The following is a 12,418-nucleotide window of genomic DNA, read 5'->3' as shown; positions in this document are numbered from 1 at the left end:
CTCATCTCACTTTATTGGCCAAGGGAGCCAGCGTACAGCTTCCGGGTCATGTGGCCAGCATGACTAAGCCGCTTCTGGCGAACCAGAGCAGCGCACGGAAACACCGTTTACCTTCCCACCAGAGCGGTACCTATTTACAATGGTACCTCATGTTACATACGCTTCAGGTTACATATGCTTCAGGTTACAGACTCCGCTAACCCAGAAATAATTCAGGTTAAGAACTTTGCTTCAGGATGAGAACAGAAATCGTGCTCTGGCGGTGCAGCGGCAACAGGAGGCCCCATTAGCTAAAGTGGTGCTTCAGATTAAGAACAGTTTCAGGTTAAGAACGGATGTACTTTTGAACTGCTAGGTTGGCAGGAGCAGGGACTGAGCAACGGGAGCTCACCCCGTCTCAGGGATTCGAACCGCGGACCTTCTGATTGGCAAGTCCTAGGCTCTGTGGTTTAACCCACAGCACCACCCGCATCCCTCATTTATGGACCTAACAGGTCTCTAAAGCCATTTGAACATGTTGCCAGTCCATGCAGAATGTGGGCACCCTATATATAGAAATGAGCAAACCAGTGATATTTTAGGGAGCCTACACAACACAAAATACTGTTGCTGTACAGTATGTAGGTTTTATTTTATCTGTTTTTTTATCTTATATTTCAGAAATGTACATCCAGTTGTTTTCCTTTAATTATTTTGGAGGGCCCCAAGAGAGTGGGGCCCTAAGCTATAGTAAATCCGGCACTGGGCTAGATCTCCTCGAGGTTCCCTGACCCCAATGCACACACGTGCAGCCTTTATATACAGGCCCTCCAAGTGTCTCTATTTTCCAGGGACAGATTTACAGAAGCTGTCCCAGTTTATCCCAGAATGTTCTGTTTTTCCTTAAAGGTAAAGGGACCCCTAACCATTAGGTCCAGTCGTGACTGACTCTGGGGTTGCGGTTCTCATCTCGCTTTATTGGCCGAGGGAGCCGGTGTTTGTCCGCAGACAGCTTCCAGGTCATGTGCCCAGCATGACTAAGCCGCTTCTGGCGAACCAGAGCAGCGCACAAAAACTCCATTTACCTTCCCGCCGGAGCGGTACCTATTTCTCTACTTGCACTTTGACATGCTTTCGAACTGCTAGGTGGGCAGGAGCAGGGACCGAGCAACGGGAGCTCACCCCGTGGTGGGGATTCGAACCGTCGACCTTCTGATCGGCAAGTCCTAGCCTCTGTGGTTTAACCCACAGCGCCACCTTAGGACGTCCCTATTTTCATCTGAGAAATGTTGGAGGGCATGAAGTTACGCAACATTTAATGTTTTATTATGTATTTATAATGTTTTTATTTATGTTGGCTGGGGCAACCCAGTCAGATGGGCGGGGTATAAATAATAAAATAATAATAATAATTATTATTATTATTATTATGGAATAGAATGTCCCTAGTTTTATCAGAGAAACATTGAAGGGCATGTCAAATGACAAGAGGACATCAATTATTGCCTTTGACTTGCTTCTTGAGGGGCGATGATAAATTGGTATCACCGCAAATGAGCTTTAGTCATTCCAAGCTGTTTAATGCACAAAACAGTTAAATTCTTCCAAGTTAAGTTGGCTCCACTGAAGTCAATATGGCCAAAGGCACTGAACTGAAAGACTCCATTTTCAATGCTGTGCATTTAACCTACTGTTACATATGGTAAAGACAAGCATGTCGTTCCTTGGGAAACTTTGGGTGTTTTTTGCTTGGCAAGCATTTTTTTCTTCTAATTAGTCCAGACACAAGACTCATTAGCGATGCTCTTTTGGGAGAGAGACTGCTTGCGTTATGATTGTTATCATTCTTTTGACGATGCTACAAAACGCAGTGATTTGCCATTGTCGGGACTGAAGGTGTGCCAGAAACTATTATGGTTAAAAACAAGGCGGGCAATTCAAATTGCCACAGGGCTGAAACATCTCCCTTATGAGGAAAGGCTGAAAGTGTTTGAGGCCTTTTTTTTTAGTTAAGACAAAAAGACAAAGATGGCAGTATTTAAAATTACAAATAGTGTTGAAAGAGCCAAACTAAGCCTATTGCATTACATGGTGTGGTGTGGTGTGTGTGTGTGTGTGTGTGTGTGTGTGTGTGTGTGAATAATAATTTATTACTTATACCCCGCCGATCTGGCCGGGCCTCCCCAGCCACTCTGGGCGGCTTCCAACCGGATACTAAAAACACAATAAAATCTCAAACATTAAAACCTTTCCTAAACAGGGCTGCTTTCAGATGTCTTCTAAAAGTCAGATAGTTATTTATTTCCTTCACATCTGATGGGAGGGCGTTCCACAGGGCGGGCGCCACTACCGAGAAGGCCCTCTGTCTGGTTCCCTGTAACCTCATTTCTTGCAGGGTGGGAACTGCCAGAAGACCCTCGGAGCTGGACCTCAGTGTCCAGGCTGAGCGATGGGGGTGGAGACGCTCCTTCAGGTATACTGGGCTGAGGCCGTTTAGGGCTTAAAGATCAGCACCACCACTTTGAATTGTGCTTGGAAACATACTGGGAGCCCATGTAGGTCTTCCAGGATTGGTGTTACAGTATATGGTCTTGGTGGCCGCTCCCAGTCACCAGTCTGGCTGCCGCCTTCTGAAGAGAGAAAACAATGTTGTAAGAGCAACCTGGAGTGTGCATCTGCACACGCAAATTTCACACTTTAAAAGAAGAAAAAAGGCTACCTATATACAGTGCTACCTTGGGTTACAGACGCTTCAGATTACAGACGCTTCAGGTTACAGACTCCGCTAACCCAGAAATAGTACTTCGGGTTAAGAACTTTGATTCAGGATGAGAACAGAAATCGTGCTCCGGCGGCGTGGCAGCAGCAGGAGGCCCCATTAGCTAAAGTGGTACCTCAAGTTAAGAACAGTTTCAGGTTAAGAACGGACCTCCAGAACAAATTAAGTTCTTAACCCAAGGTACCACTGTACTAGGATGAATTCAGTGTCACGCTAAGCTTATTGTTGCATCATCGCAAGTGTTTTGGCTGAATGGATCCCAATCTTCCATCCTCCTCCTCCTTCCCAGCACCCCTTGCTCAAAAATTCTTTTTTCCTCTCATTTCAAACACACCCATCCCATCTCCTTGGCAACATCATCTTCCCCAGGCCAAAGGATTCCTCAGCCCAGTTTGTCAACAAATTTGCTCTTCGCTTGGCCAGCCAGGCTGGTTTGCATAAACCAGTCCAGGGATTCCTTGTCTGGAACAGTTCTGCAGCATGTACTTTCAGCCAAATCCTAATTATTCAAAACCCTACCATTTATTAATTTATAGGGTTGGGGTATCCCCATAATCTATAACAATCTATAACATAATCTATCACAAGAAGCTTTACTATAGCAGCAACCCTAAGAACACCTAGTAACACAGGAATCCAGCCCAGAATTTTCAACAGTGCTTGGCAACAGCTTTCCAAGATTTCAGGCATGGAATTTTTTCCAGCTCTAACTGGTGATACTGGGGGTTGAACTTGGGACATAAAACTGCAATCTTCTAAACCCCCCACCCCATTTAAAAAAAAATGTCAGGGAATAAACCCCAAATGAACTCAAGGTGACTTTCTTCTGGGTAGGCATACAAGAGATTGCGCTGTAAAGTCAAGCCTGTGAAACTTCCTTCCAAGTTCAGAGCAGCAGGGAAAACAAGTTCACTGCTTGCTAAGATTGTGATCGATTTATTTTTGTAAAAAGAAAAAAAACCAACAGCATATGCATAACTAGGAGGAGGAGGCTTGTAACAGCGGCCGTTGCTTTGCTAAAGTAATTGTTGGCAACAGCAGCTAGAAAAGAGGAAGGGACATATGGTCTGGTTTTTTTAAGAAAAACAAAACAAAATAAACTCCACCCACTAGTTCCCAGCAGCCGGTGGCTTTAAACAAAATGTTAACCTTCCTGTGTAATGTAATTCCAACTGCAAGTACTAGAAATAACAGCATTAGTGTAGCCTTTTCCAGTAAGCAGCTGATTTGCAACCCTAGCAATGAAAGTGAGTCAGGAAAGGGGAGGGGAAGGGAGGAGGGCAAGGCATGTGAGCTTTGGGTGTGGATTGTGTGCTCATATACTTCCTGCTCATCATTACACAGCAGTTTCTTTCCCCCCTCCAGCATAAAAGTTCCATGAGAGGGAAGTTGGTGTAATGCGATTAGAATCCAGATCCACCTTCTCCGAGGCAAGCAGGCGTCTTTAAATTTGGATGGGAAACAAGATTCTTAATCTGAAATCTCCAAATGGAAAAGAAAAGAAAAACTGGACAGAGAAGAATGAATTCCTTCTGCATCTGCTTTCCATGTTCCTGGAGCAATTCGTATTTTAAATTGTATTACACCAAGCACCTCAGCCTGCCTTTTGCTTCCTTTCTCAGTGTCCACATGAGGGATGGAAGGGGTTTGTATTTGCCAGGGCACCCTAGACCTGCAAAGACTCGCCAGGCCAGTGGTAACACTGTTGTTGTTGTTGTTGTTGTTATTATTATTATTATTATTATTATTATTATTATTATTATTATTAAACAAAAAAACAAAACAAAACCAGTTGATTAAAATATAAGTTAGAATGCAGTTTAAAATGCAGCCTCGTTTTAGTGGCAGCCTATAGATCAAAGCCATAAGGGGAGAAAACGTCAAATTATTATTATTATTATTATTATTATTACTATTACTATTACTATTATTATGTATTAAATTTGTATACTGGCCTTCATCTGCAGGCCACAGGGTGGTTCACGGCATTAAAATAACACAACATGCATAAGAAAAATAAAACAAACCCGTAAAGGTAAAGGACCCCTGGACAGTTAAGTCCAGTCAAAGGTGACTATGGGGTTGTGGAGCTCATCTTGCTTTCAGGCCGAGGAGCCGGTGTTTGTCCACAAACAGCTTTCCGGGTCATGTGGCCAGCAGGACTAAACCGCTTCTGTTGCAACGGAACACCGTGACGGAAACCAGATCACGTGGAAATGCTGTTTACCTTCCCGCCACAGTGGTGCCTATTTATCTACTTGCACTTTGATGTGCTTTCGAACTGCTAGGTTGGTAGGAGCTGGGACAGAGCAATGGGAGCTCACCCCGTCACGGGGATTCGAACCACTGACCTTCTGATCAGCAAGCCCAAGAGGCTCAGGGGTTTGGACCACAGCAGCACCCGCTATGCAGCAGCCAAGAAAGACAGAAGCATGAAGAGAGAATCCTTCCTTTGCACATCCTTTCTCTTTTAGGGGGTCTTGCTGAGGGTGCTTCGCTTGGAGACACTCCCCAAATCCTGCTGCCAGCACCAATTTGCATCTATTCAAGAGCACATTTTACTTTTTTGTTAATTTGAGCCTGTTGGGAAGTTTCCTCTGCCTTTTTCCAGTATGCTTGTGCAGAGGGCTTTTTACCAGCCAGAACCCACCGAAACTCAGTTCTGGCACCTCTCAGGTGGGCTTTGTTGCCATTCTGAGAGAACGAGGGAGAAGTTCAATATGAGATCCAACACCTTTTTTTCTAGAAAAAGAGCACTGCTTGGGCACTCATCTGTGTTTGGGTGTGCACACACCTTATATTACGATTTCTGAAGTTCAGTAATGCAGAAGAGAACCTAGTTTAGCTACATCTGGGGTGAGTAACCTTTCGCCCAAGGACTACATTCTGGTAGTGGGTGGAGCCAGAGCAAATGTGGGTGGGACAAGGAATGCAAATTTCACCACTCTACCTGTTGGTAGAGTGTACACACAAGTACACATGTCTCTAGCTTCCATCCAAACAAGGAAGAGGCAGTATCAGAGTTCAAGGTCCCAATTCAACCAGACAGAAATACTCCGGGGGGGGGGTCTGGAGAGAGTCCTGAGGGTCAGACAAGAGAGTGATCCTCTCCCTGGTCCTGAATGGGGCAACTGTGCCCCTGAAGGACCAGGTGCGCAGCCTGGGAATCATTCTGGACTCACAGCTGTCCATGGAGGTGCAGGTTAACTCTGTGTCCAGGGCAGCTGTCTACCAGCTCTATCTGGTACACAGGCTGAAACCCTACCTGCCCATGGACTGCCTCGCCAGAGTGGCGCATGCTCTAGTTATCTCCTGCTTGGACTACTGCAATGCGCTTTATGTGCAATGCGCACCTTTGAAGGTGACCCGGAAACTGCAATTAATCCAGAATGCAGCAGCTAGACTGGTGACTGGCCGCAAGTACCACATAACACCGGTCCTGAAAGATCTGCATTGGCTCTCAATACATTTCCAAGCACAATTCAAAGTGGTGGTGCTGACCTTTAAAGCCCTAAACGACCTCGGTCCTGTATACCTGAAGGAGCATCTCCACCCCCATCGTTCAGCCTAGACACTGAGGTCTAGCTCTGAGGGCCTTCTGGCGGTTCCCTCATTGCAAGAAGTGAGGTTACAGGGAACCAGACAGAGGGCCTTCTCGGTAGTGGCACCTGTGCTGTGGAGCGCCTTCCCTTCAGATGTGAAGGAAATAAGCAGCTATCCTATTTTTAAAAGACATCTGAAGGCAGCCCTGTTTAGGGAAGTTTTTAATGTCTGATGTTGTATTGTTTTTAATATTCGGTTGGAAGCCGCCCAGAGTGGCTGGGGAAACTCAGCCAGATGGGCAGGGTATAAATAAATTATCATCATCATCATCTGAACCCAAGACTCTTGTTCATCTACGCTTTTAGCTATCTGGAATTTGGATGTTCTCAATGCCCTGTAATTTGTCCAAGCAGATTAAGGTTAATTGCAACATTATGACTCTGTAAAGACGAAGGTTCCCCCCAAACACACACTTTTCAAGGCTTTGGTTAAGCTTTTAAAAAGATGCTTCTTTAATAGATAGTGATGCATGATAATGCTTGATTAAATGAACACGCATGGCCTTTGATGGCTGGTTGCTGCAGCGCAAACGCGCCATCTGCTTGGCTTGGCTGTCGTCTGGAGGGAAACATTGGCAACTGGAATGGAGCTAGTAAAGGGGAGAGAAGCCTGTTTGTTTTAGCAGCTAGCTGGCAAGACAAAATGTCACAGGGCTCCAAATGCATGCAGTTGACTTTAAGGGACGTTGTGCTACTTTATCACCTAGTACTGAGATAGATTTGTTGGTTGCAGTGGCGTGGGGTGTTGGGACCTAGGGGGCCAGTGCCCTGGGTGTAGTAAGGGAGGCACATTACAGCGCTCTGCCCCACCACGAGCAGTTGCATCCTTCTCAGCGCCCTCCAGCCCCACATCATTTTCATGAGTCTTGCAAAGCAACGTGGGGCTCACAGGGTGCCGTGAGACACCCTGCTTTGCAGCAGTGGGCAGGGAGTGCAGGCAGGAGGATGCACCGCCACTGGTTGGTCAAGCATAAGACTCTTATTTTCAGAGTCCTGGGTTTGAGCCCCATGTTGAGCAAAAGATTCCTGCATTGCTGGGCGGTGGACTAAATGACCCCAGTGGTCCATTCCAATTCTATGATTCTATAATTCTGTCTTGTCTGGATTTTCACCTGCCCTTGCTTCATCAAGCTCTAGTTTATGCAATTGTAAAGCACACACACACAGCCTGCTTTTGGGGAGAGGCAGATTCAATATATCTCCAATATTCTCTTACAGTGGCAGTTGCCCTGTGATGAAAAGGGGAAACATCTAACCACTTGGGGAAGTGGAGACATAAAGCAGTACTGCTTTTTTGTGTGTAATATCAGGTGTGTCTTGTATTTCAAAATTTTAACAGGGGGAGGAGGACCCATTCCTGTTACATAGCGCATCACTGGTCTCCGTACTGGTTTTGTTGTTTAGTTGTTTAGTCGTGTCCGACTCTTCGTGACCCCATGGACCAGAGCACGCCAGGCACTCCTGTCTTCCACTGCCTCCCGCAGTTTGGTCAAACTCATGCTGGTAGCTTCGAGAACACTGTCCAACCATCTCGTCTTCTGTCTTTACAGCACTGGACCTTCCTTTCGCTTCCAGGCATATTCGCAACTGAGCAACCTTTCGGCTTTGGCCCAGCCGCTTCATCAGCTCTTAATCTACTTGTACTTGTCCTCTGCTCTTCCTCAGTAGCACGTTAGACGCCTTCCGACCTGAGAGGTTCATCTTCCAGCATCATAACTTTTATATGCCTGTTGTCTTTGTCCATGGAGTTTTCTTGACACAAACAGTGGTTTGCACAGGAGGCTGAACTCGAACCCAGAACCAGGTGGTAGCTGCTGTTGCAATGCCACAAAGCCCAGTAAGGACATATGTGCTCTGCCAAAGAGGGGTGGGGTGGTGAATACGAGATCCTGTCACACAGAAGAGCTGCTCAGTGTCATCTTTGCTATTTTGCTATTTTTGATCTTACATGCATGGCATGTAAGGCTGGTTCACACATGAATGTTCACCGCACACTGACTGTAGCATCATTGCATGTGCGAATTAGTCATCGCAGGGGAACCGTTTCCCACCAAAATGCTGCACATGCACCATGCCTTTAAAGCACACAGCTTTGCCCTAAGAATCCTGGGAACTGTAGTTCACCCTTCAGAGAGGCCCAACTCCCAGCATCCTTAACAAACTACAATTCCCAGGATTCTTAGGGGGAGGGAGAGCTTTAAATGCACAGTATGTCTTCAAGCAAGGTTTGCAGTAGCTGAGCACAACTAAAACGCCACGATCCTTTTGAGGTGGGCACGCCGTTAAGTTGTGAGTCACTGAAAGCTGAACAGTCAAATGTCAAGAGGTCAAGGAATAGGCAGGCACACCCAGGGCCAAGCCTGTCATTCGGTAAAAGCCAGGGGTTGTTCTGAACAGCTGAAATGCAGAGCAGGTGGGAAAGAGGTTGTTTTCAAAAGCTGAATCAGTGGCTCTCAAACTTTTCCCTCAGGTTTCACTTTCAGAATAAAAATTTGCTTGCGCAATGTCGTTTTTTTTCATTGATAAGAAACACATTGGGAAACAGAAAGAACTCCTAGCAGTGCTTGATTTATAACACAGAACACATACCCTCCAATATTTCTCCGACAAATATAGGGACGTTCCATTCCACAATGAAAATTTTATCATTCATACCCCACACATCTTACTAGGTTGCCCCAGCCACTCTGGGTAGCTTTCAACATATATAATAAAGAATTAAACATTTTAAAAAACCCTTCCCTATACAGGATTGCCTTCAGACAGCTCAGGGGTCGGATAACTCCATACCCTCCGACATTTCTCCAATGAGAATAGGGAGATCCTAAGGGAAAGTGGGACATTCCAGGATAAAATCAGAAACCAGGATGGCTTCTCTAAATCAGGCACGTCTGTGGAAAATAGGGACACTTGGAGGGTCTGAGAACACAACTACTGTATAATATGTTGTTGTTGTTTAGTCGTTTAGTTGTGTCCGACTCTTCGTGACCCCATGGACCAGAGCACGCCAGGCACTCCTGTCTTCCACTGCCTCCCGCAGTTTGGTCAAACTCATACTGGTAGCTTCGAGAGCACTATCTAACCATCTCATCCTTTGTTGTCCCCTTCTCCTTGTGCCCGCCATCTTTCCCAACATCAGGGTCTTAATAATTCAAAAGCATCAATTCTTCGGCAGTCAGCCTTCTTTATGGTCCAGCTCTCACTTCCATACATCACTACTGGGAAAACCATACCTTTAACTATACAGACCTTTGTTGGCAAGGTGATATCTCTACTGTATAATATGATCATGGGACAATCCAGAAAGCAGACAACAACACAATAACACAAACCATTCCCAAAATATTATATTGATTGCCCTTGAATTTTCCTCCCACACTTGCCACCCTCTCCTACCACACCAAGTGTGGTCCCTTTGAGAATCCCTGGTTTAACTCATGGGACCCCAGCTGTAATCCCGCACGGGGCAGTTATTTTAGTCCAGGGTTTCCCAAACTTGGGTCTCCAGCTGTTTTTGGACTACAACTCCCATCATCCCTAGCTAGCAGGACCAGTGGTCAGGGATGATGGGGATTGTAGTCCCAAAACAGCTGGAGACCCAAGTTTAAGAAACCCTGTTTCAGTCAAAGCTAGGATACTTAAAATGCTTATTCGGTTTGAGTTGAAACTTCAACAAATAGTTAAGAACCAATTTGCCATTGGATTCAAGGAGGCTTCAGTGGGGGTCAGGACTGCAGCTTAATTTAGAAACTGTAGACAAGTTGGGCTAGAGCAGAGCCTGTGAAAACTTTGATTAAGGAAAGGGTTCGCGACTGCAAATATCGTGCATGCTCACTTGGGAGTAAGTGGACTTTTACGTGAATCTGTTTGTGCAACAAGGACTGTCTACTGCCGTACAAAACATCCCTGGAAGGAAAGAGCTGAGTGGGAGAGCAGGCAGAAGGTCCTCTCTCACAGGGACGTTGTGAGAGTAGAGTGGACCAGTGGCAAACTTTCAAGATCTTGCATTCCTCTTCTTGAGGAAACCTTTAACGTGGCTATGTTCCCAGTTCACACCAAGAGGGGAGCCACGTGGCAAATATGATAGAAATCTATATAATACAGTGGTGCCTTGGTTTTCAAATGCCTTGGTACTCAAACGACTTGGTTCTCAAACGCTAAAAACCTGGAAGTAATTGTTCCGGTTTTCAAATGTTTTTCAGAAGCCAAACACGTCCGATGCAGCTGTTGGCTATTGTTTCTGGGGCACCTGCACCAATCAGAAGCTGCGCCTTGGTTTTTGAACATTTTGGAAGTCAAATGGACTTCTGCAACGTATTAAGTTTGGTGCTTTTGCTTTTGCTGTTTATTTTGCATTTTTGTTTTTGAGGCTTTTTTGGTTAATTTGTTTCTGTGAGTGTATGGAACCCAGTTCATCTACTGATTGATTGAATGACTGTGTGACTGCAGAAATGGATAATGGCCTCCCATCCAAACAATGACTATCATCAGTGCAGGTAAGAAAAAAATATATATATATTTTTTTTATCACCTACAATACTGTCTTATTTATTTTATATTGATTATTGCTTTCATTTTATGGATCAATGGTCTTGTTAGATAGTAAAATTCATGTTAATTTGCTGTTTTAGGAGTTGTTTTTAAAAGTCTGGAATGGATTAGTCCATTTTGCATTACTTTCTATGGAAAAGCATGCCTTGATTTTGGAACGCTTTGGTTTTCGAACGGACTTTGGGAACGGATTAAGTTTGAGAACCAAGATACCACTGTATAGTGAAAACACAAATGGAAATGGAAATGATTGCGTTTTACACAGGCCTCTGTAACAAAGTGCCTAGAGAGATGGATTTCCGTCAGGCAGTTATTTCATAGGCTTTATAGGCCTCCATCATGCATGATACTTGATGGTTGGGTTAGATAAATAAGGAACCAATAAGACAGAGTTGTTTGCTATTGCAGTTTGGAGGGGGAACGAAAAGGAAGTAGGAAGTGATCTGCTGAAATCTTTTGTCATGGTGACTCTGAACTTTGAGCTGACATATCTTTATGCAATCTTGCTGGGATTGTACGCTATGCTGTAAAAGAAATGTAGCTATACAGATTTTTTTTAAATTAAAAAAACCCTGCTACATATATACACGGATGGTGCTTTTTTTCTAAAAAAAATATATATGTTTAGGGGTTGTAGCAGGAACCCCCCCACCCCAATCATTCTGTTTGTACAAACTTCACACACACTCACACTCACACACTACATACGCCACATTTCTCTTATGAATTCATAGAAAATCAACCATACATCGGATTTGCACTGTTCCATTTTTATTTTAATATCAAAGGAGGGTGGCTTGGTTTCTGGTCAGCCATAATCTCTTCAGCATACCAGCACATCCACAGGAGCCCTGCCCAGTTGCTATGTCAACCCTGATAATCCCAGACAGAAGACAATCAAAAATCACAAAGAACAGTGGATTCACCACAGGCTGAAACAAAGGACAATGATCAGATTTTCCCTCTGGGGGCAGGAAACTGCAAACTCCCCATTGTCACCTGGAAAGTACTCATGGGGAGGGGGAAAGGAGGAACCAGCCAGGTGACAGGACACTCAGGTTACCACCACAACTCCTCCCTCAACCCCTCCTTTCTGTAATGTATGCATGATGTCAACCCCTTCTGTAATGTATGCATGATGTCAACCCCTCCTTTCTGTAATGTATGCATGATGTTTCTGGGGGTGGGCTTGACCTAGAGGAGGGGAATTTCAAAAGTTTTTATAAGGTCTTGCAGCCCATTGTTCTGGGTCTTTCCTCTCTCTTGCAAGGGAAGGGAATACCCTGTTGCAACAGTTCAATAAAGGCCAAGCCTACAGGCTGCTGTTTTGCTCCAAGTTATCCTGGTTGGTGTCTTTACTTTTTGTCCAAGAGAGCCCTCAGATTTTTCCGTTAACAGTTGGCGACCGCGACTCAGGGACCCTTGGTTCTCCTGTAAAGGTGAGAGGGGAGATAGAAGGGATCGGGCGCCACTGGGCAACCTTAGCCCAGGGATCCTTCTTCCTCTC

This window comes from Podarcis bocagei (genome assembly GCF_964188305.1).
Source record: "Podarcis bocagei genome assembly, chromosome: 17".
In the NCBI taxonomy this organism is placed as follows: Eukaryota; Metazoa; Chordata; class Lepidosauria; order Squamata; family Lacertidae; genus Podarcis; species Podarcis bocagei.
Note: the sequence above shows the minus strand (reverse complement) of the source record.